The sequence below is a fragment of the Phascolarctos cinereus genome, unplaced genomic scaffold, assembly GCF_003287225.1.
Source record: "Phascolarctos cinereus isolate Bilbo 61053 unplaced genomic scaffold, phaCin_HiC Scaffold_5;HRSCAF=322, whole genome shotgun sequence".
In the NCBI taxonomy this organism is placed as follows: Eukaryota; Metazoa; Chordata; class Mammalia; order Diprotodontia; family Phascolarctidae; genus Phascolarctos; species Phascolarctos cinereus.
The window spans coordinates 166,701,360-166,726,131 of NW_027555958.1; the positions used below are offsets into that span (position 1 = coordinate 166,701,360).

At 37.8% G+C, this 24,772-nt stretch overlaps 1 protein-coding gene and 1 long non-coding RNA gene across 6 annotated transcripts in view; one reads left to right on the top strand and one right to left on the bottom strand.

Moving 5' to 3' along the window:
* KLHL32 (kelch like family member 32) overlaps positions 1–1,050 on the bottom strand; it is a 288,659-nt gene extending 287,609 nt beyond the window's left edge. For 4 of the 5 annotated variants that reach the window (XR_002326784.1, XM_020998288.2, XM_020998287.2 and 1 more), the window contains exon 1: positions 967–1,039. The gene's annotated coding sequence lies outside the window, so the exon portion shown is untranslated. Of the gene's footprint in view, positions 1–966 lie in introns of all 5 variants that reach the window. The other variant, XM_078155228.1, reaches the window with a different exon arrangement.
* LOC110216472 (uncharacterized) overlaps positions 756–24,772 on the top strand; it is a 33,155-nt gene continuing 9,138 nt past the window's right edge. Inside the window, exons 1-2 of the long non-coding RNA XR_002326785.2 lie at positions 756–988; positions 23,818–24,012. This is a non-coding gene — a long non-coding RNA (uncharacterized LOC110216472). The remainder of the gene's footprint in view (positions 989–23,817; positions 24,013–24,772) is intronic.

The following is a 24,772-nucleotide window of genomic DNA, read 5'->3' on the forward strand; positions in this document are numbered from 1 at the left end:
ACTTTTCTGGGCCTCAATTTTCTCATCTGTGAAATGGAGACTAGATGAGTTCAAATTTTCTTTCCAGCTCCAAGTATACATACATATTTATATATGTGTATGTGTGTGTGTGTATATATATATATATATGTACATATATATATACACACACACATATACATAAGTATGTACATATGCTTAAAATAGTCATCTAAAGTGTTATAACATACGTTATATTAATGTATATTAACATATGTATATTAATAATATACAGGAAAATAAATATTCTCAAAATATTTTTTGTTTTTAATATCAAGAAGGTATCCACTCATTTTAGCTCATCGGCACCCTCTAACTACAAGATTTTACTAAAATGACAAGAAGCACGAGAATTTGGTTATGATGGAAATAGCATTGTTTGTAGTAAGATTAGAGTTTCTAACAAGTCAAAATTTTGTGCGTGGAAAAATCATGTTCTCCGATCGTCCCCTCATCCCTCCCCCCTCCCTCCTTGAACCAATTACACCCTGCAATCCCCTCTCAAAGTTGAATGAAAATGTGGTCTAAATACGTAAATATCACACGAGGACTCCAATTAAAGAATGCTAGACTAACACACCACCACCTCCACAATGTATTGTATCCCCAAAGTCACAATAAAGAAGGGCATTTTAAAAAGATGTCCTTTGAATAAAAGTCCCCAAGCTGATGTTTAATCAGGTCTCCTTGGCAACCAAAGAGGCAGCACATCTTACGCTGGAGTGGGTGGGGAGAACGAACTCCAAGGTGGGAAGAATAAGTAAGTGGAGTAGTAATATCCTGGCGTTGCCAAGACACTGGCTGGAGGCTGCGTGGCCCTAGACCCCGACTCAAGCTCGGGTTTCTCCTCCCACCGGGATGTGGCCTGCCTGCCTCCTACCCAGCTCCTCCACCTGTTTCCCGGAGCCGACGTTGAACAGGTTTAAAAGGAAAGAGAGACGTGCTTACCCGAGGACAGGGATCTGATTAGGTAACGGTGGCGGCGATGGTGGCAGTGGGTGGCGGCGGCGCAGACCTTTCCCCAGCGAACGAACGCACAAAGGGCTGGGGCTCAGCCCCACGAGGCTGCGGAGCTGGAGGGGGTATCGCGCCTGCTTCTCCTCTCTGGTTTGGGGAGCCAGCTGTGCCCAGCAAGAGTGTGTGAGTGTGTGTGAGAGTGTGCGCTGCCCTCCCGGACTACGGCTGTTTCTCTCTGCCTTCCTAGTAAACAGAGACCAGAAGCGGGCGTTTGCAGCTGCGTTGGTCCCGAGAGGTCCACAGCGCGGGGAGGTTCACCTCCGCAGCCCCCGGGCGGAGCGCGCGCTGCCAAGGCTGAGCCGAGCTGAGCCGAGGCGAGCGGGGCTCCGCCTCCTCTGTCCCCCGCCCCGACCGGCACGCACGCCTGGTCCTTAATCCCCCCCACCAACCACCCACTCCACTCTTTTCTTCCTTCCCCGCCCCAGCTCCAGCAGGCATACAGGTCCGTTCAGTCACGTGCGCATTGGGCAGAGGCAACCGCCGCTGCTGCAGCTGCGGGATGAGCCCGGCCCCCAGACCTAGACCTGTGAGGGGCCGGGCCCACCGCGGACCCCCAACTCAGCAACTGCCTTCTTGGGCCGCTGGGTGGAGGATGCCACTTACTGCCACCTGTGAGGACAAACAGTACAAGTCCAGCTTACAAAGGCTGGCAAGCTGTCTCATCACAATGCCCCACACATAGTAGGTGTTTAATACATGTTGATTGACTGATTGGGGAGAGCCCTACTGAGTGAATATGAGTAAAAAGGCCAGTGAACACAACACAACTGTGAAGAGTGATCTATCTGGAACCGGAGGACCTGGAATCCAGTCCCAACCCTGCCATTCATGCCCTGTGTGACCTTAAGCAATTTTCTGCACCTCAGTTTCCTCATTTACAAATTGAGAGGTCTAAATGGGGGAAGGGGTTAAACTTGGAATCTAAGACCATATTTTTTAATATGTTGATAACTGTATTTCAATATAATTGGTTTCCTTTGTAAACCTAGGTTTCTATTTTATGCATTTAAAAGCAATATTCTAAGAAGAGATCCATAGATTTTACCAGACTTCGAAGAATACATACACACACGTTAAAAAAAAAACTGGACTAGATGAACTCACCAGGTCTCTTCAAGTTCTAAAATCTACAGCCGCAACTTTATCTCATGCAGTTCCTATTCCTGAGTGTCCTATCACCTTAGATTTTGGTCTTTCACATTTATGATCTTACTTTTTGTCCTCAGATGTATATATGTATATTAGACAGGGCAGATATTAAGGTTATCCTATTTGGCATTGGATAGAGATGGAGTCAGAAAGATTGGAGTTCAAATCCCTGCCTCTGACAATTATTAATTGTGTGATTACCTGCAAGTCACTGCTTCTCTGGACCTAAAGAAAGGGTTGTAGAGGTCTGTAAGGCCCCTACTAGTTCTATGTTCATGATCCTTTTTTTTTTTTTTGAGAGAGACCTGACATTTCATTTATGTAGTGAACTTAGATTAAAGGGGAGAGGAATAAGACTTTTAAGGCATAGGAAATAGCTTGAGTGAAGACAGTGGCAAGAAAGTGGTGAAGGATGTATAGTCTGGGTTAAACTTGAACACAGGGTTTGCATAGAGAATAGTAGGAGTTAAGATTACAAAAGTAGGTTGAGGCCAGAATGTCAAGGGTACTGAATGTCAGACTAAGGAGTTTGAACTTTATTCTGTAGGTATTGGAAAGTCATTCATCCATTAATCTCTTCATATCAACCTTGGGAGGCACAATCAGATTTTTAATATGTAGAATAAATTAGAGGAGAAGGGACAAGAGGCAGGAAGAGAAGTTAGGTCTTCTGTGATAATCCATGCAAAATGTACCATGTATTTGCTTTACAGAGGTAGTAGTAACAACAGAAAAGACAGAGGTGAGAAATATGACAAGGAAGAATCAACATGACAAGGAGTGGGAAACCTGTCGCCTCCAGGCTACAGGTGGCCTCCTAGCTTCTTGGGTGCTGCGTTTTGACTGAATCCAACTTTTACAGAGCAATTGATTTTATTAAGGGAATTTGTTCTGTGAAGTTTGGAGTCAGTCAAAGGGACACACTTGAGGACTTAGAAGGCCACATGTGGCCCCGAGGCCCCAGGTTCCTCACTCTTGGATTAGTATTTAAAGAGGGGGGAGAGAGAAACAGAGAGAGACAAAATTAGAGACAGAGATGGAGAGAGAGCAAAGAGAAAAGTTTTAAAACTGGGTGACTGAAAGAATAATTATACTGATTAGCAGAAAAAGGATTCAGGAAAGGCACCTAGTCTGATGAGGAGGGTATGGAGTAGGGTATAAAAAATGATGAGTTCAAATTTTTGCAATTTTAAGTTTGAAGTGCTGGTGAGGCATCCAAGCAGAGATACCAAATAGGTGGCTATTCATGACTAGAGTTTGGGAAAGAGGTGAAGATTGGAGTATATTTGGGAGGCATCCACAAAGAGGTGAAGTCTTCTGGGATAAATATAAAGAATTGGGTAAATATTATGTTTTTACTGGTGTTACCCTGGTTAAACTACATGGAATATTATGTTCAGTTCTGGATGCCACAGTTTAGAATGAACTTTTATAATCTGGAGAACATCTAGAGAAGACCAACCAGCATGGTAAAGGAATTTAACTTCATGCCACTTGAAAATCAGTTGAAGAAATAGGGGGTATTTAGCCTAGAAGAGTGAAAATTTAGGGGAGATTTGATAACTATTTTTAAGCTTTTAAGGAGCTATATGTAAAATGTTTCACTTATTAAGGGCTTAATGTAGGTTAAAAATCTCATCCAAATTTTTCCCTCTTTTGACCTCAATTTCAATTGCAGTTGAGCCAGGATGTTCAACAAAAGATCATTGTATCTAGCTGAAAGGCAGGAAAATGAGAAAAGAAATGGAAATTCGTGGAAGCAGCCACTGGGGTGATTACCAGCAGCTGTCCATAGTCAAGACTGTCAGCAACTTCTTTCATATGGCTCTTGCAACAAATCCTCAAAGACATCGCTCTGGGCCATGATGACATTCTTTAATATACCACTAATTATAAACCAATATCCTCACAACATGCAGCAGTAAAAGCTGCTAAAAAGTCATCATATTTTGCCCCTATGGTCAATAATTAATACTTCTTGTATTTAAAGACTGTTTGCAAACCTAGACATAGGAATCATTTTTGTCCTTATATAAAATCAAGTACATTTCTACTATGTAACTAGGAAACATTTTTCTTATAACATCCAGATTTTATTTAAAAGCCAGCATTTTAAAGCAGAAGTTCTTTACCTTTCTTGTATCATGGATACCATTGCCTGTCTAGTGAAATCTATGCACTCCTCATAATAATGCCTACTGTGTTTTTGTTTGTTTGTTTCTTTTAGGCAATTGGGGTTAAGTGACTTGCCCAGAGTCACACAGCTAGTAAGTGTTATGTGTCTGAGGCTGGATTTGAACTCGGGTCCTCCTGACTGTAGGGCCAGTGCTCTATCCATTCTAGTGTGTTTTTAAATGTATAAAATAAGATACACGATATTACAAGGGAAACCAATTAAACTGAAGTACAGTAATCAAAATATATTAAAAACTTGAGTTTAAAAACTTAAAGTAATTTAACTGGCAGCTCTACCCCTTTCACACAGCTGCCAAATTGATATCTCTAAGGTTTAAGTAGGTCTGATAATGTTGATCTCCTATTCCAAAATATTCAGTGGCACTCCCTATTGTCTCTAGGATAAAACATAAATTCGGTTTGACATTTTATAACCATCACTATTTGGCTCTAGCCTACATTTCCAAACTTCTTTCGTGTTTAAAGCATTTTTTTAAAGCATTTTACATTTCTAGCCAAACTGGAAAAGCTATTTCTTTTCCAGAATTGTAATTTTCCAATATTGTAACACATTGTGGGATATTGGTGCTGTACTCTTTTTTTGTCATCATTAAGGAAGAAAGCAGACAAGTTGAAAATTCAAACAGAAGACTTTTATCTAATTAATTTTGAAATAATTATGTAGAATGAGTCCCCAATTAACTTCCTAGAAAATGAAAGAGTGGAATATAGCAATATCCTTAACACCCTCTTCAAAAACTGCAATAGAAATGGCAAAAGAAGAAAAACTAATAGAAACTTTGAAAAGAAAAAAGGGGGGGAGGGCAATGGAGATAAACAAAAAGAGCAAACAAAAGAAAAATGTTGACCCGATGAAAAATATATTACAGGTTTTTAAAAATTGGAGGAAAAATCCCAGGAGAAAAATATGCAGAAATACTACCAACAGAAGTACTAGAAACAAAGCTAGGATTGTTTCAAGATTCAAATGGATATTAAACATATGGGAGAAATTAAAGGGACAAAAGAAATTAACGAAAGCATCAGATGGTGGAATAAATAAAGAACTGAGTACAAGTAAAATCTCAGATCAAGATAATCATGAAACTCAACAGTTTAGAAATATCCGTGGAAAATATAAACAAAACAATAATAGAAAAGAGACTTATTTTACTGTAGGACAGAATGATAGAAACAACAGAAGAGACAGGAAATAAGTCCAGTAAGATTTACAGAATTGGAAAAAGATTTGGAATGCTTGCACTCAAAAGTTACTGAGCAAAGCAATGAGAAAAAAATATAAGAATTGTTTATCTTCCCAGAACTGAGAAAAATATGACTACTTTATTTCAGAAAATTATACAACAATTTCCAAGGAAATTTTTTACAAGGTGCAGATTGCAAAACAACATTGTAGTTAAAGAGAACTCATTACCACCCAGCTAAGCCAGTGACTGAATGTGATGAAATAAGGTGGCTTCCTATACATCTCCCATACACATACCTAATTCTGAGCACTTCAGCAGAGGTAGAAATCATTAAAAACAACATTTGCTAAGTACTTTGAGCATCCAAAGTATTTTGCTAGAGGCCAAGGGTTTAAGGTTTAGACAAACAAGGCCCCTGCTTAAAAGAACATATAGCCTAGTAGGGAATAGGATGCACAGAATTCCATGCTACACAATAATTCTCAAGTGTATAAAAGTGTGCAAATAATATTCCATGTGAATGTCCAGCTGGGTCATTGCCAACTGGGTAACGCCTCAGAAGCATTATAGGGGTAGACTGTGAGGTCTGCTTTGATCCTTCAAGATCAGAGTGTCTTGAAGTTGGAAATGTCTTCCATGCAAAAATTATTAATTGTTTCAACTATAGTTTTTAGTTGTCTTTGGAATTTTCCAAGTATATCATCATATCATCTGCAAAAAGAGATTGTTTTATTACTTCGTTCCCTATTCTGATTCCTTCTATTTCTTTTTCTCCTCTTATTGTTATTCCTAGGATTTCCAGTATAATATTGAATAATATAGTGACAGTAGGCATCCTTGTTTAACACTTGATCTTACTATGAAGGCTTCTAGTTTATCCTCATTATAAATAATACTTGCTGATGGTTTTAGGTAAATGCTTTTTTAAAAATTTAAGGAAAGATCCATTTATACCTATACTTTCAAATGTTTTTAAGTGAAATGAATATTGTACTTTATCAAAAGCTTCTGCAAATATTGATATAATCATATGATTTTTTAACTTTTATTATTGATATAATCAATTATGTTAATAATTTTCCTTATATTAAACCATCCCTGCATTCCTGGTATAAATCCCACTTGGTCGTAATGTATAATCTTTGTAATACATTGTTGTAATCTTTTAGCTAGTATTTTATTTAGGATCTTTGCAGTTTGTGTCTGACTTCCTGTGGTGCCCTAAATTTGGCTCACTTAACCTTGTATTTGAATACTTACTGTGCTTGTGCACAGTAGACTTATCATTCTCTACTCCCCATGTAAAACACATGCTGGCATGGGAAGTAGGTGATAAGGGGACAATGATACATATTTACAATAGCCTTGCTGTCCAATTCAGCTGGAGTAGGGAGAAATTAGGTTCTTCACATTTTTACGATACACTGAATGCATATATGAGAACAAATCCATACATTCAACATTTATTAAATAAATTTTTAGGGGCAGCTAGATGGCACAGTGGATAGAGCACTGGCCCTGACATCAGGAGAACTTGAGTTCAAATCTGGCCTCAGACCAAACACTGGGCAAGTCACGTAACCCCAATTACATAAAAAAGAGAGAAAGAAAAGAAAAATCAATAAATAAATTTTTACTGAGCACCCATTATATACAAACATGTGGCTAGCCACAGTGTATATAGAGATGTATAAGATATTGCAATCTTAAAAGAGAGATAAAACTTTTACATAGATGAATATAAAACAAATTAGAATATAACTGAGTAAGAGAACTATAAAGTACTATAAAATTAGGTGGATAAATTACTTCTAGTGTTAATATTTAATAAGTGAGAGAACATTCTGGTGATAATTGCCTTTATTATTGGTAGGACCAGACAGTGCTAATTCAGACACCTTTCTACAGTTTCCTTTTTTGAAGATTTTCATGCAGTTGTCTATCTTCGAAACTGGGAGTTTCCTTCAGGTGCCATCCTATGCTAGCTATTAGTGGGAGGGATTACTTCTTCAAGATCATGGATTTAAAAAACTGTCTGATTGTGTTATAAAAAATATATGCACCTCTTCACAAGGACCAAAGCAAATTATGCAGCATATGACATGTTGTTCAAAGGATTGTATTTCAAATATGGCAAAAATTATATAAGAGAATAGCCAGTCTTAAAAAACATAAAGAATTCCTAGAAAATAAATATCACTCTAGCTTATTATTGAAAACTAATAATAACAAGCTACACAAAAGAACATGAGTCCAAATTTTATCCTTGTCTAGAGTTTTGTGAAATTCTAACATCAAGGATATTAGCAAATCACAAAATATGTGGTATAATGAAAACAGAACTGGACTGGAAACAAGGATACCTGGATTTATTCCCAGGTCTGCCATTAACTAGTTATTAGACTTTGGGGAAAAGCACTTCACTTGTCTTGGCTTCAGTTTCTTCTCTAGAAGGATCTTTTGGACACAGCTTGGAGGCAGAGCCAAGATGGTGGAGTAAAGGCAGGTACTTGCCTGAGCTCTCCTCCAAACCCACCCAAATACCTTTTAAAAATGATTCTAAACAAATTTTAGAGCAGCAGAACCCACAAAAGACATAGTGAAACAAATTTCTAGCCCAAGGCAACTTGGAAGGCCAGCAGGAAAGGTCTATCACACTGGGGTGAGAGAGGAGCACAGTTTAGTGAAGGCTGCACTAGCGCAGTCCCAAGCCCAGCAAACCAGGGGAAGGTCTTGGAAGTAACTGAATCAGCATGGGCAGCAGAGGCTGCTTGTGGAGTTCTCAGCCCACAGACGGTAAGGGAGATGAACAACTGGTCAGAAGGAGATTACAAGGGTCTTTGTATTGGCACTAAGGCAAGACTCTGTTGCTTTCCCCATATTTGGATCCACATTGTAGTCCTAGTGGAAGTACCAGGGTGAGGAGGAGCACTAAAACAACAGAGCTTGCAGTCACAGTGGAGGGGACACTCCCCTCACAGTTCCAGGGCAGAAAAGAGTGATTGTGGTCTCTCACAGGCCAGGAGAGTAGTAAGCACCTCTCCTTAGATCATACCACCTTGGAAGAACTGAAAACTTACAGGTCCCTAGAAGTATCTCTGAAAACAGCTGCACAAAACCCCTGAAGCTTGGGACAGTGCACCTGGAAGCAGAGCCCTATTTTAACAAAGAGTTAGAAAGTCAAGTAATTGGCTGGGAACATGAGGAAACAGCAGAAAAAACTTAGACTATAGAATCTTACTTTGATGACAAAGAAGATCAAAACATACAACCAGAAGAAAATGAAAAAGTCAAAGCTCCTACATCCAAAGCCCCCAAGAAAAATATGAATTGGTCTTAGGCCATGGAAGAGCTCAGAAAGGATTTTGAAAAGCAAGAGAAGTAGAGGAAAAATTGGAAATAGAAATGAGAGTGTTGCAAGAAAATCATGAAAAACAAGTCAGTAGTTTGCAGAATGAGGCCCCCAAAAATACTGAAGAAAATAACACCTTGAAACACCTGAAGAAAATAACACTAACCCAAATGGCAAAAGAGGTCCAAAAAGCCAATGAGGAGAAGAATGCCTTAAAAAAACAGAATTGGCCAAATGGAAAAGGAGGTCCAGAAGCTCACTGAAGAAAATAAATCCTTAAAAATTAGAATGGAGCAAATGGAAGCAAATGACTTTATAAGAAATCAAGAAACAATAAAACAAAACTAAAAGAATGAAAAAATAGAAGACAGCGTGAAATATCTCATTGGAAAAACAACTGACCTGGAAAACAGATCCAGGGGAGATAACTTAAAAATTATCAGACTTCCTGATAGCCTTGATAAGAAAAAAAAAAGAGCCTAGACATCATCTTTCAAGAAATTATCAAGGAAAACTGCCCTGATATTCTAGAACCAGAGGGTAAAATAGAAATGGAAAGAATCTGCTGATCACCTCCTGAAAGAGATACCCAAAGGAAAACTCCTAGGAATATTATAGCCAAATTCCAGTGCCCCCTGGTCAAGGAGAAAATATTGCAAGTAGCCAGAAAGAAACAATTTAAGTATTGTGGAGCCACAGTCATGATAACACAAGATTTAGCAGCTTGGTATATAATATTCCAGAGTTCAAAGGAGCTAGGATTACAACCAAGAATGATCCAACCCAGCAAAACTGACTATAATCCTTCAGGAGGAAAAAACGGAAATTCAACGAGATAGAGGACTGTCAAGCTTGCTTGATGAAAAGACCAGAGCTGAATAGAAAATTTGACTTTCAAAGAGAAGCATAAAAAGGTGAAAGGGAAATCATAAGGGATTTAATAATTTTAAACTGTTTACATTCCCACATGGGAAGATGATATTTGTAACTCATGGGACCTTTCTCATTATTAGGGTAGTTAGGAGTATATATAGACAGAGGGCATAGGTGTGACTTGAATATGAAGGGATGATATCTAAAAAATAAAATTTAGGAGGGAGAGAGAAGAATGTAATGGGAGAAAGAGAAAGGGAGAAGTAGAATGGGGTAAATTATCTAACATAAAAGAGGCAAGAAAAAACTTTTACAGTGGAGGGGGAAAGGGGGAAAGCAAAGGGGAGTGAGCTAACCTTACTCTCATCAGAACTGGCTCAAATCTGTCATGCCCTACAGCAAAGTGGGAGGGCAAGGGAATAAGAGAGGCAGTGATAAAATCGAGGGGAGAAGGGGGAGGGGGTAGTCAGAAGCAAAACACTTTTGAGGAGGGACAGGGTGAAAAGAGAGAGACAATAGAATAAACGGGGGTGGGAGAGATGGGATTGGGGGAAATATAGTTAGCAATAGTAACTGTGAAAAAATTTTTGAAGCAAGTTTCTCTGATAAAGTCTTTATTTCTCAAACATACAGAAAACTGAGTCAAATTTATAAAAATAAGAGCCATTTCCCAACTGACAGATGATCAAAAGATATGAACAGTTTTCAGATGAAGTAATCAAAGCTATCTATAGCTATATGAAAAAATACTCTAACTCACTACTGATTGGAGAAGTGCAAATTAAAACAGTTCTGAGGTACTACCTCATACCTATTAGATTGGCTGATAGGACAGAAAAAGGTAAATGACAAATGTTGGAGGGGATGTGGGAAAAATGAAATTTTATGCATTGTTGGTGGAGTTGTGAACCGATTCAACCATTCTGTAGAGCAGGCCTGCGCAATATGCAACCTGGGGGCTGCTTGCAGCTCGTCGAAGAATTTCGGGCTGCCCATGAAAAATGTAGAGGATGTGAAAGAAAGTAAAGATGTAACTAACAAGTGCTTTGTCCATGCCCTGCTTCACCTGCTCTCTACTAGTCTCTATTGTGCCTGTCATGTAACTTAGCAGGTAGGTTGCCACTGCACACTCTCTCCTGTTTGTCATGTGACCCACAGCATGCAACCATCATCAGTCTGTCTCTAGTCTGAGAGGAGTGAGAGTTCTATCTTTTCGCTGTGTTTTTGGTTGTTACAGGCATTGAACAGCGACCAACACGGCTGACATCCACAATGGGATGGGCAATAACGTGAGGGCTTCTTCCCCTCCCTTGTTGCATGGCTGCCCTCCAAGTTAAATGAATGTTTGGTGCTCTCTCCAAGGTCAGACACTCAGTTCAGTATTTCTTTGTATGTGAACAATTGCTGAGGAGATTTTTTGGTTCTGACATTAAAGTTTTTGGGGTAACTTTGTAAAATGGGTGATAAAAAGAAACGGAAGATCAAATCAGAACATAGAGTGTTTAATCCAGAGTGGACAAATAGATAGTTGTTTACTTACACAAGAGACAAAATATTGTGCCTTGTTTGCCAAGAAGTAATAGCTATTCCGAAGGAATACAATCTTTGTCACCACTTAGAATCAAAACATCCTGACTTAAGCAAATTAGACATCAATGAAAAACAAATTAAAGCATCCAAATAGCTGAAAAAATCTCAGTGGGGAACAATGATTTTTCAAGAAAACAATCTCAGAAAATGAGGTAGCTACTGAGGTTAGTTTTCAGATTTCTAAAGAAATCGATTTTAAATATGATTCTGGATGACAAAGTGTAATATGTCCCATTAACTAAATGTAAACAGTAAGAAAACCTGAAAAAATGTATTAAAACTTGTGCTGCTTAACAAGGTAGTTTTTTTAAACCTTAATGTGTTTTCATGATAAATAAAAATCTTAAATAAGTATAATTAATTGCTATTAATTGAAATTTCCCTTTTCTAATATGGTTTATTTGCAAAAGTTTAATCATTAATTATACCTTTACTTGGAAAGTAACCTGCTATCTGTGGCCCAAAGAAGTTTAACCTATTTTAATTTTTGCCCCTACCTACTTCCAGGTTGTTCAGGTTGGCTGTAGAACAGTTTGAAACTATGCCCAAAGGGCTATAAAACCATGCATACCCTTTGACTTTGCAATACCACTACTAGGTATGTATCCCAAAAGACATAAAAAAAAGGATTAGGACCTCTATGTACAAAAATATTTATAGTAACTCTTTTCTGGGGGCAAAGAATTAGAAATTGAGAGCATACCCATCAATGGGGAATGGCTGAACAAGTTGTGGCATGTGATTATGGTGGAATGCTATTGTACCATAAGAAATGATGAACAAGATGCTCTCAGAGAAACCCAGAAAGACTTGCATGGGTTGATGCAAAATGAAATGTATGGCATACAAAGTAAGAGCAATATTGTAAGATAACCAGCTGTGAATGACTTAGCTATTCTCAGCAATACAGTGATCCAAGACAACTCTAAAAGACTTGTGATGAAAAGTGCTATCCATTCCCAGAGAAGGAACTGATGGTGGCTGAATACAGAATGAAACATACTTTTTTTAAACTTTCTTTATTTTTCTTGAGGTTTTTTTTGTATGTGTTTTCTTTCACAACATGACTATTATGGATATGTTTTGCATGACTACACATATATAACCTATGTCGAATTGCTTGCCTTCTTAATGAGGGGGTGTGAGGAGGGAGGAAAGGAGAGAACTTGGAACTCAAAGTTTTAAAAACAAATGTTAAAAGTTCTTTTTACATGAAACTGGGGAAAAATAAAATACTAAATAAAAGCTAAAATTATTTTTTCAAAAAAGTGAATAACTTATATTTCTAATAATGGCCTTTGTAAAGAAATCTAGCATTTTCTTAGGAACAGAGCTTTGGCTCCTAAGTATTTTTCTTCTTTTTTCCACTTAAGAATGATTTCATGTTTGGTATTAGATGTGAGGTTTTATGGTCTCATGAGCTGGAGGCAGAAAAGTTTGAAGAAAATAGGAAAATTGCGAAGGAGAGGGATTTAAAACTTCAAAAGTACACCTGTACCTGCCTTCAATGAGTCATAATACATTTTCTGACATGGAAGAAAACCAGTTAAATTAGAAAATTAAATATGTGTTAATTGAACTACAGTAAATTTCCAGCATTACAAGTACCTAGGAGGTATATTAAGATAATTTAATTGGATAAAGCATGAAAAGTCCACTGGATTTGGATATGAGAAAAGGGAATGTGTCTAATTGCTAAAATGAAAAGTCAAAATTGAAGGGGAAATACTCCTCTTGATGCCTCATGGTATGGAAATGGCCAAATGCTGGCATTTTTAAAAAGACTTCATAAATGTAAATTCTATCACACAAATTGTAATTTTTCATAACCTAAGTGTGAACATTATCCATCTATAATTGTTCTGTTGCTATTATCTTAAATACATTACTGCTGAATTTAAAAAAGAAAGAAAAAAAGATCTTTTGGCCTTCTCCCTCCAACAGTTCATGTTTCTGTGTTGGTTCAAATGAAGACAAAATAGTCAACAAGCACTGAACAGTCACAGACATTTATTAAGCACTAATTATGTGCCAGACAATATGCTATGTTCCCAGGCACTGGGGATACAAATACAAGCAGAAAGCCCCATCCTTCAAGGAACTTACATTTTAATGAGGGAAGATGATATATATTAGGAAACTGAAAAATGGGGTTGGGGTGAAGGAACATAGTGGATCAAGTCCAAAGAATCAAGAGGATAGGCTGTACATGAATGAAGACATGGCAGGCCTGGACATTCTCCTTAAAATGGAGGTTCTTGGGGAAAACCAAACCAAGGAAAGGCCTGCAGAGGTGCAGTGTACTTGTAGTTTGATAAGGCCAGGAGTGGAGTAAACTTTCAGAGTGAGAAAGCTGTGGTGGCATGATGGAAAAAATCCAGAGCTGAGTAGAGCTCAGAAAGAAACAAAAGCATCACGGCTTTTACCTTTTTACATTTCTGGGTATTGCTAACACTCAGCACAATAAACAATGACTTACATCATGTGGTAGTTCTAAGGTTCTTAGGGTAATAGATTTAAAGTGGGAAGTGACCTCAGAGGCCTTCTAGTCCAACCCCTTCCTTTTACAGATGAAGAAACTGATGCCCAGGGATTGTTAAATGACTTGCTCAACATTCAGTTCAATAAATCTTTATTGAGTACTGGCTGTGTACCTCGTACTATGCTAGAATCTATGAAGCATAAGAAAAAGATATGCTTGGTTCCTACTCTCAAGAAGCTTCCAACCTTATTGGGAAAATACAAAACTAACATAATGAAACTGGAAATAATATAGGGCATTATATCATATAATTTATTATACTGAATTATTACCAAGTGCTAAAATGTTTGATGTACAGAAAGGAAAGGAATACATTAGTGTTTATGCCCACTATGGGGGATAGTGGAAGGCAGAACAGTCCAGGGGATAAAAGTAAATTTTACTTTTGCACAGTATAACTTGAACTGGAAAACTTATTTAGTCCAACTTTTCATCCCTTGTCACATTTCCTTTTATCTCATCCCTGACAATGGTTTTCTAATATCACTTGAACACTTAAAATGACATGAAGCTCACGATCTTAAGAGAGAACAACTTTATTTTTGAAATGTTCTAAATGTTAGAAAGCCTTCCTCTTAAGCTAAGTTGCTTGCCAATAACTTCTACCCATTGATGCTTGTCTTACTCTCTAGACTTCTTGATCTTTTTGTGGGTCATGGATCCTCCTGACAGTCTAGTGAAGTCTGTGCACTTGCTTCTCCAGCACTGTCATTCTCTTCTGGAAGTACTGCAGTTTGTCAATATCCCTCTTAAAATATGCTACTCAGAACTGAAGTCTGTACTACAGATGAGGTCTGATCTAGGCAGAGTACAGAGATAATCACTTTTCTTGGTCCGGACATTATAATAATATTGTGTTTATTTGGAAGTGGGTCAAGGCCTCCATATCACTCTATTGGCTTGTAGTCTGAGACTTGCAATCTGCAGACTGAGTCTGCAGTCAATTGAAACCCCTAGGTTATTTTTTCACATGACCCATTGTTAACCAGGTATTCCAGAATATCCCTTCCCAGTCACAGCAGCCTACACATGTATAGCATGTTAATGCAAGTTGCAAATTCCAGGCAGGAAGATAATTCCTAAACTGGAAAACACTCTTAGCCATACCGTGGGCAGTACTGCTTATTGAGACCTCAGTCTAAATGTCAATTTCGGCTTCCTGGCTTCATTATACTTCAATATTGGTCTGCACTCAAAGTAGAAATATGTGTATATATTTACATATGCAAGGCAGTTGCCATCCCAAATCCACACATAGACTTAGTCTCTTGCACACAACAGATAGAGGAAATACAAGGTACATCTTTAGAGCTCTGGAAAAAATGCTGATGGTAGAATTTTAGGCACCAGTAGGAGAGCTATTTATGTGTATATAGGTTGAAATCCTTAAATCAAATGCTTACCTTTAAGGAAAAGGGGGGAGGAGATTTTTTTGTTAAATATAAATTTATTTATTTTTAGTTTTCAACGTTCACTTCCACAAGGTTTTAAGTTCCAAATTTTTAACCCATCTCACCCCTCCCCCCACCCCAAGATGGCATGCATTCTGAATATCCCTTCCCCTAGTCTGTCCTCTCCTCTATCTCTTCCCCCCCTTCTCTTATCCCCTTCCCCTTCTATTTTCCTGGAGGGCAGGATAGACTTCTGACCCCATTTCCTGTATCTCTTATTTCCCAGTAGCATGTGAAAACATTTTTTTTAAACATATATTTTTAAAACTTTAGGTTTCAGATTTTCTCTCTTCCTCCCTCCCCACCCACCCTCATTGAAAAGGCAAGCAACTCCATATAGGTTGTACATGTGCAGTTATGCAGAACGCTTCCATAGTAGACATGTTGTGAAAAACTAACTCTATTTCCCTTAATCCTTTGTTGCCCTCCCATTTATTCTATTCTTTTTTTTGACCCTGTCCCTCCTCAGAAGTATTTACTTCTGATTACCCCCTTTCCCAATCTGCCCTCCTCTCTATCATCCCCCTGCTCTCTTGTCCCCTTCTCCCCCTATTTTCCTGTAGGATAAGACAGATTTCCATACCCAATTGAATGTGTATGTTATTCCCTCCTTAAGCCAAATCCTATGAGAATAAGATTCACTCATTCCCTCTTACCTTCCCCCATTTCCCCTTAATCTTCAACTCACCCTGTGCCCTCTATCTATCTATATATATATATACATACATATAATTTTTTTCCTCCAACTACCCTAATACTGACAAAGGTCTCCTGGGTTATAAATATTATCTTTCCATGCAGGAATGTAAACAGTTCAATCTTAATAAGCCTTTTATGATTTCTCTTTCCTGTTTACCTCTTCATGTTCCACTTGAGTCTTGTATTTGAAAGTTAAATTTTCTATTCAGCTCAGGTCTTTTCATCAGGAATGCTTGAAAGTCCTCTATTTCACTGAATGACCATTTTTTCCCCTGAAGGATTGTACTCAGTTTTGCTGGGTAGGTGATTCTTGGTTGTAATCCTATCTCCTTTGCCCTCCACAATATTATATTCCATGCCCTGTGGTCCTTTAATGTAGAAGCTGCTAAATCTTGTGTTATCCTGATTGTGTTTCCACAGTACTTGAATTGTTTCCTTCTGGCAGCTTGTAATATTTTCTCCTTGACCTGGAAACTCTGGAATTTGGCTATAATATTCCTAAGAGTTTTCGTTTGGGGATCTCTTTCAGGAGGAGATCGGTGAATTCTTTCAATTTCTATTTTGCCCTCTTGTTCTAATATATCAGGGCAGTTTTCCTTGATAATTTCTTGAAAGATGATGTCTAGGCTCTTTTTTTGATCATGGCTTTCAGATAGTCCAATAATTTTTAAATTCTCTCTCCTGGAAACTATTTTTCAGGTCAGTTGTTTTTCCAATGAGATATTTCACATTGTTTTCTAATTTTTCATTCTTTTGGATTTGTTTTACAGTGTCTTGATTTCTCATAAAGTCACTGTCTTCCAATTGCTCTATTCTAATTTTTAAGGAAGTATTTTCTTCAGTAAGCTTTTGGACTTCCTTTTCCATTTGGCCAATTTTTCTTTTTAGGGCTTTTTGGACTCTTTTGCCATTTGGGTTAGGCTATTTTTTAAGATGTTGTTTTCTTCAGTATTTTTTTTGGTCTCCTTTAGCAAGCTGTTGACTTGTTTTTCATGATTTTCTTGCATCACTCTCATTTCTCTTCACAGTTTTTCCTCTGCTTCCCTTACTTGCTTCTCAAAATCCCTTTTGAGCTCTTCCAAGGCCTGGGACTGATTCATATTTTTCTTGGAGGCTTTGGATGTAGGAGCTTTGACTTTGTTGTCTTCTTCTGGTTGTATATTTTGACCTTCTTTGTCACCAAAGTAAGATAATATAGTCTGACTCTTTTTGCGCTGCTTGCTCATGATCCTGGCCAACTATTTGAGTTTTAAACTCTTTGTTAAAGTATGAATCGGCTTCCAATGTGGAGAGTGTACTGTCCCAAGCTTCAGGGGTTTGTACAGCTGTTTTCAGAGATACTTGTAGGGACCTGTAAATTTTCAGTTCTTCCAAGGTGGTATGATAAGGGGCGAGGTGTTTACTCCTTTCCTGGCCTGTGACCACAAGTATTCCTTTCTGTCCTGTACCTGTGAGGAAGAGTTCCTCTCCATAGACACTAGAAGCTCCACCACACCAGCATTCCTCCTCACACCAGCACCACCGCCCAGAACTGTGACCCAGATCCAAACACAGGCAAAGCAAGAGATTCCTGCCTCAGCACTGGCAAAGAGATCCCTGAAATCCCTCTCTGATCAGCCACTGTATTTTCCCCTCAGTCTATGGGCCGGAAGCTCGGGAAGCAGCTGCCCCCCACCAGGGCCACACTCTTGGGGAATGGAGCTGAGACCCCGCCTTCCTCTCTCAGCACAGACAGAAACAGACTTTTCCCACTGACCTTCTAAGTTGTATTTGGCATTTGTGGATTGAGGAGTCTGGAAACCTCCACAGCTGCCCGTGATTCAGTCCTCTGAGGCCTGCTCCAGGTTCACTGTGTCCTGTGTGCCGACTCCGCGCTGCTCTCCACTCCCAGCCCAGCGTGATACAACTTTCTGATCAATCATCCAGGTTGGCTTGGGTTGGAAATTTGTTTCACTCTGTCTTTTTATGGGTCTGCTGCTTCAGAATTTGTTTAGAGCCATTTTTTATGAGTATTTGGAGGGGTTTGGGGGAGAGCTCAAGCAAGTCACTGCTTTCACTCCACCATCTTGGCTCTACCGCCTCCCCCCCCCAGGAAATTTTTTATTGAAAAACCAGGTAAGTCAGTTTTTCTTAACCTGTTGATTAGATATTGGTCTGGATTGGTGTATTCAAGAATGCCTAGGGTTTTTTAACCCCAGAATGGCATATTTCAATCAATCAATAAGAAGTTATTAAGTGCCTACTGTGTGTCAGACATTGTACTAGGTGCTTGGAACACAAGTACAAAAAAATTAAACAACTCTTTTTTAATTGAAAAAATTTGCAATGAAACAATAATCATAAAAGGGCACTTTACTTCTCAGTATAAAACATTATAAACCCAATGTTAAGTAAACACTCAGATGAATCTACTGTCCTAGAAATCTTGATAGGCCCTATCCATGTTTGACATGCCCTAAAATCAGAAAAAAGAAACATGGCTACACATGTCACAGATTTTCACAGGTCATTATTGTATCTCTTATATTAACATCAGTGAAGTATAACTGAGTGTGACCCTGTGTCTCTCTTAAATCCAGGTGGACGGCTGCAATCAAGAAAGTTGAAGGAGTCCTATATCTTTTATTTTCCTATTTCTTTATTTCTTCTTATTTTGACTCTAATATCCACTTGTTTTTTTCTCCTCTATTCTTTTCATTCCTCTCAATTATCAGATTAACTCCTGGGATTCTTAGAAACATAAACTAGAATATTTCTCCAACCCCAACCCTAAAATAGATGAAATTTCCACAACCAACCTGTTTTTCCAAGGATCCTGTGTATTTGAATTTAGTCTGGTGCTAATATGGTCTCAATTCTATTTAAAAGTATTTGTGGAATGATTTCTGAGTGATTGTCATTGTGTGGGATACAATTGAGGTAGAAATCATAGTATCTCATTTTGAGGACCTTATAGCCCAATTCCTCATACAGTGGGGTGAATGGGAAAGCAGAAACGCATAAAACAAGAGAACAATTCCAAAACAATATAAAAAGGTCTCAAAGACAGCAGGGTACAGGCTGCACAGAGAAGGTACATGAATCCTTACCTGATCTCCCCAACTTCTGGTGCCCTCTGACTCCCTAACTACTTCGTTTTTAAGTACTTTTTATGTATTTGTATTAATATTGATGTTTTGTTATATCACTTATTTATTTTCTATTTTATGTTTATAACTTATTAATATTTTGTTGTTGTTTGTCAGTCCTCTCAAAGAGGACCAAGACATCAGGGAGGTGATGCCGTGCCATGCAAGTGATTGTATTTAAGTGAGGGAGAGCTGTGCAAAGTTACCAGCCTCTCTTTCTCCTCTGGAGCTATCTGGGTCCAGTGGTGAGATAGATCAGGATGACTGGAGATGACCCTTGATGCAGTAGGAAACCTTGGCCTTTTAATCTAAGTTCTTTCTCATGTCTCAGTTTGACTGAGGCTTCCAGATTGATTTTTTTTACTAGATAAAGAAGCTATTCTCTGCCTCATTTCTTACCTAGCCTTAATCACTGAATTAATATTTTATATTTATTCTGTATGTATCTATTTATGGGGTCACGAACAGTTGGATACGACCGAAAAACAACTGAACAACATAAATGTATCTATTTATGGACATGTCTTCCCCATGAGAATGGAAGCTACCTAAGAGATAGGATTGTTTCATTCTTTGTCTTGGTGTTCCCAGCACCAAGTATAGGTCTTGGTACATACTAGCCTCAATAAATGCTTATAAATTGCTGTATTGATTGAATGCAGGAATCACTTAATAAGGCCTGGTTTGATAACACATGCCTGAAAGCAAAGCTACTAGAGAAGCTGAGGCTGGTGGATCTCTTGAGCACAGGAATTCTGAATTGTAGTAGGGCTAAGCCGATTGGGCTGGGCCCAGTCAGCCACAAAATCATGCATTAATATGTTGAACCTCAGGGAGGAAGAGTGAGGATGGGTTGGGTGACCAGATTTTCCAAGGAAAATATAATCTGTCCAGGTCAGGAACTGATCAAGTCAAAGCTCCCAAGCCAATCTAAGTGGAACTGGGCCTGAGAATATCCCATGCAATTATCATCTGGGTGAAATATGGAAACACTATTTAAATAATAAAAATTTAAAAAGGAACTAGCCAATAAATGCTTAAATGGAACTGAGGCTATACTAGGATCAGGCTAATTCCAAATTCATAGAATCTTTGGACAAAGAGGTTAATTGTGGCAATGAAGAAATATGAGCATAGTCCAAAGATCATTGTGGAATAAATTTAATTAGGGAAGACTTCATATAGCAGATAGAACTTGAGTTGGGCCCCCAAAGAAAGTTCAGGAGTTGTTTTGGTAGTGAAGATATAGGAGTACATCCATAATGTCATAGATTTAGAGTTGGAAAGGGACCTTGTTTTACAGATGAGAAAACTGAGGCACAGAAAGGTTTAAGTGACTTTACCAGAGTTAAAAAAAAAGATAGTAAATGCCTGAAACAGGTTTTAAACTCAGTTTTTCCCAACTCTTAGTCCAACACTCTGTCCACTATATCATCTAATGCATTGAAGAGAGAGGAGGATAGCATAAAAACAAAAAAGAAGGAAATAGTGCCTTGCACATAGAAAGCTTTTAATAAAAGTTTCTTGAATTAAAATAGGTATGGCTGAAACTGAGGGTTTGCATCAAAGAGTAATGGGAAATAAATGTAGCTAAGTGACAAGTTAAGAGGGAGCTTGGAATGCTAAGCTAAAGAACTGGTGCCTAATTAAGCCAAAAACCAGTGATAGGGAATTTATTTTAATTAAATGCCACTGACTTATTAGGAAAAGTATATGGAGTAAAAAAATCAACTTAATCTAGGGAGTTGGTACATTGTTTGTTTTTCAGACTATATAGAATATGTAACCATTTTCTATTTAAATTAAGGAATATACACTTTTCCTTATGAAATAGGAAGTTCAGTAATTTATCCATAATCTCCCTTGTTTGACTCTTTTTTTTACTGGTTCAGATGACAACCCTTTGACATTCTCTTGTTATGTGCAACTTTTGTTCATGTCTTGCCATAAATATGCGAAAAGCATCCATTTTATGCACTGCAGATCTTCCTCTGGTTCTTTACTATTTCATGAATACCAGGTAACAATCAGACTTTTCATCTGGTATCTCTCATTCTCACTACATAACTGGTCCACTTCATTTTAGATTCAGACATGTCATTGATAATGCATTTTATGACAATCCTTGTAAGAAAATAGTGTTGTTAATATTTTGCAGCCTACTTATGCCCACTATGCTTCTTTCCATTTTCTTTCCTTCACATGAACAGATCCATGCTTAAGGAAAATTATTTTGGCCATTGCGTGTACAATTATCTAGAGTAGTATAAACCTGAAACAATGGACAGATAGTGATATCTTTGACAGAAATCAGAAAATTTGGGAGTTGTGAACTGATCCAACCATTCTGGAGAGCAATTTGGAACTATGCCTAAAGGGCTATAAAATTGTGCATACTCTTTGACCCAGCAATACCACTTCTAGGTCTGTACCCAAAAGAGACCATAAAAATGGGAAAAAGGCCCACATGTACAAAAATATTCATAGCAGCTTTTTGTAGTGACAAAGAATCGGAAATTGAGGGGATGCCCATCAATTGGAGAATGGCTGAACAAGTTGTGGTGTATGAATGTAATGGAATATTATTGTGCTATAAGAAATGATGAGCAGGCGGACTTCAGAAAAACCTGGAAAGACATATGTGAACTGATACTGAGTGAAGTGAGCAGAACCAGGAGAACATTGTACACAATAATAGCCACACCATGTGAAGACTGACTTTGATAGACTTAGCTCTTCTCAGCAAAGCAAGGATCTAAGACAACTCCAAAAGACTCATGATGGAAAATGTTATCCACATCCAGAGAAGGAATTATGGAGTCTAAATACATATGGAAAATACTATTTGCTCTCCTTTTGTTGTTTTGTTTTGTTTCTTTTTTTCTCGTGGTTCCTCCCATTGGTTCTAATTCTTCTTTACATCGTGACTGATGTGAAAATATGCTTAACATGAATGTATAAGTAGACCTATATCAGATTGCACACCATCTAGGGGAGGGGAAGAAAATTTAAAACTCAAAATCTTATGGAAGTTAATGTTGAAAACTAAAAATAAATTGTTTAATTAAAAAAATAGGAAAGTTTAGAAGAGGGAAGGGTATGGTAGAAAAGATGAGTTCAGTTTTAGATGTATTTAGTTACTAGGCAGCCAGTTTGTACTGAAACTCAGGGGGAAATCTGGGGCTAGATTTATAATTAAAGCCATGGCAGCTAATGCAGTCACCAAGAAAAAAGTGTTATAAAGAGATGAGAAGGGTCCAGTACAGAGCTCTGAGGAATGTCCACAGGGATAAATAGCAATGTCTCCATTTGAGGTAAGGTGGGGCAGGGAAGGGCAAAGCAGGGCAGGACAGAGCAAGTCTGAAATCAAAGAAATGGCAACAAAAGTTTAAGGAATAGACCTCATAGAGATATACAGAGAAAAGCAAGATGCCTAGGTGATTGAGAACCATGAACTTAAGTGTAGAACCATGAACTCCACTTAGGAAAATGCTTATTATAAACTCACTTCCAAGGGGGATGAAAGTAGAGACCATCACTGATAAAGGCTCATGAACTCACATGGATTTTGTATAGAATTCTAGAACCAAAAGGTCAATGAAAATCTAGGACAGACTATAAAAGAATAGCCCATCAGACCAATGAAAAGGACACAAGAAATCTATCTTTCAGAACTATCTGGGAAAAGAAACTTCCTCTCTAGGTAGATAATTCCTTCCTAGGAAGTTGGAGAGATTTAAGATTGCCAATGGTGCTCAAGCTTAATTTCACAGATACTGCTATTCTGGTAGATTTAGAAAAGTAAGTGGAATCATGGAGCAACCTTTAATTGATCAATCACTCAATCAATAAACATTTATTAAGGACCTACTATGTGTCAGCCACTGTGCTTTAGAATTAAGCAATTTAAAATACAGGTTCATATTGAGATTGATAAGTTAATTGGTAACAATATGGTATAGTTGGTCTACATTCTAGATAGTAATTTATAGGCAATGAGATCACACCTTGATAACCATTAGATTAAAATTCTGAATTCAAAAATCTTCAAATGCCAAAATTGCAGAAGATACATGCATGGAATTTTTTACATATAAATCAAAGGTGCCAAACTTGCCCCTCAAGGGCCATGTGGGGCCCATAAAATTCCCAAATGCAACCCAAGCCAGATTAAAATGTAATTGGGAAAGGTTTAACAAAATAAATAAAAATCAAATAAAACATAATGTTAATTTGTGCTTTTCTAAGTCAATATGCAGCCTGCAGGAATCCATCTCCATCTGAATTTGACACCACTGATACAAATAAAGATAAATGTAACTGGACTCATTTTATTGGACAGATGGAAAGTTTTATGCTTTATTAAGATTGATTTATTCTAATAGTATGTTAATAAGTTTTTTTGCAGTGTTATTTTGGAAAGTGCAATAGAGCTGTGGTATTGTTAGTGTTTGAGAATGACAGCCTTCATTTGATTCATTGACACATAGGGCATGTTGATGACTCTTTCTCAATGAGAGACTGTATTGTAAGAGAAGCCTCAGGATCATCTACCTCCTACCCTAAGAAATGTGTTTAGATCCTTAGCCTTTTCATTCATTCTTTTCTGTTCTAGGTGCAGGGAGTATAATCTCTGATCACAGGGCATTTAGCCATGAGAATCTAGGAGTCGGAATCCAAGTCAGATTTTTATAGTCAACATAACATCAACGTCAAAGAAGCGAGAAGTGATCTTCAGGACTGACCTTTAGAAGCCCAGCCCAGCATAAGTGCTCACCTGTCATTAATACCATATCTGGGCATGAATTTGGTAAGACCAATGCTATGTAAGAATTGAGCTAAATTTTGAGACTATTTCATCAGAGACTGAGATAGCATAAGGGGAAACGTGCCCCTGATGTACTGCAGGAAGTTTGTTTGTTTCTGTTTCTTCTGGCTACAACTTTGAAGTAAATATCTCTTTGTAAAAGATAAAAAAAAAGGAAAAAGAAAAAAGCTATCTAATATTGCATGATGCACATGTAATATTAAACCAGAACAATTGTGTTATATGAAAATTTTTCTGTGATACACAGATAAAATGTTATTGTGCTAGTTAATGATTATCTAAGTATTTAAACATAAATACTCTGGTATGTCAAGAGTTAATTTGGTTTTGATAAACAATATTGCAGATATGAGAAAGCTGGAAACCCTATCAGAGAGCAAAGCTTAAAAAATACAGTTCATAAGGACTAGGAAAATTTGGAATATAATAAAAATGAAATATTCTATTTTATACTGAATAATAAATTTAGTGATTTTTTCCATAGAAATCTGAACTGTATTGCCTATTCAAGTGACTGCCATCTTCTCTTTAAGTTTTTGGGGGGTTTTTGAGACAATTGGGGTTAAGTGACTTGCTCAGGATCACACAGCTAGTATGTGGATTTGAACTTAGGGCTGCTGTTCTGTCCACTGCACCACCTAGCTGCCCCCTCTTCAAGATTTGTAATTTTCTCTGTTGATGTCTTGTGATCAGTTCCAGTCTAGCCTTACAAAATTCTTGGAGGTCCTTATCATAAATGTAG